Source organism: Triticum aestivum, chromosome 7B (genome assembly GCF_018294505.1).
Source record: "Triticum aestivum cultivar Chinese Spring chromosome 7B, IWGSC CS RefSeq v2.1, whole genome shotgun sequence".
NCBI classification, from domain to species: Eukaryota; Viridiplantae; Streptophyta; class Magnoliopsida; order Poales; family Poaceae; genus Triticum; species Triticum aestivum.
Window position 1 is genome coordinate 149,037,464 of NC_057813.1, and position 907 is coordinate 149,038,370.

Below are 907 nucleotides of genomic sequence, written 5' to 3' on the forward strand. Positions count from 1 at the left end.
GCCTGTTTGCTGTAAAAAATGTAAAAGAAAAACCAAAGCCCAGTTTAGCCTAATTTTAGAGCGACTATAAAATCCCACTTTTGGTTGTGACTAATAAAGCCAGATTTTGCCATGCTACAATTTTTTTTGCAATAGTCCAAAACTAAAATTGTTTGTGATACATAGAGAAAAATAAAAATATTACCAAAAAATCCCAACAATTGGAAAAAGATACTCCCTTTGATAACTAATATAAGAGTATTTAGATCACTATCTAAATGCTATTGTATTAGTTTACAGAGGGAGTAATTTTTAGTGCAAATGGCACGAACAAAAATAAAGATTCAAGGATATTTGCACCTGAACATGGTCGCAAGAAAATGTAGATTAAAAATATATGACATTTTTACTATAAGTACATCAAGAGTGTGCATGAAAACTTGCCATCGTGTCGAACACAAAAAAAAAAGTGCAACATCTATTGTTAGCAATAATTTGCCATGTTTTATAAAAAGTAAATGTGCCATAATGTACGGAGTAAAAAATCCAATGAAAAATAAAAAAAACCATAAAATAGCTATGGATGTAATGTTTTTTCGATGTGTCAAAATAAAAGTAAACTTGTCATGCTACATAAATGTACATTTGTCGTGAGCGATGGAGGTAAAATTGAAGTGCATGTGAAAATAAAATTGTGATGGAGATGAATGTAAAATTTGCCATGGCAATAAAAATGTAAGTTTGCCATGGTGAAAATAAAGGAGTAAAAAAATGACAAGGCAAAACTATTGCATGCGCTATGGCATTTGCTGGACACATAATATCCATGGCAAAAATAATGCAACATATTTGCCATGATTCATTTAACTCAATTTCCCATGGTTTGGGGGAAAATGCCATAAAACATGGCAAATATATTCCATTTTAC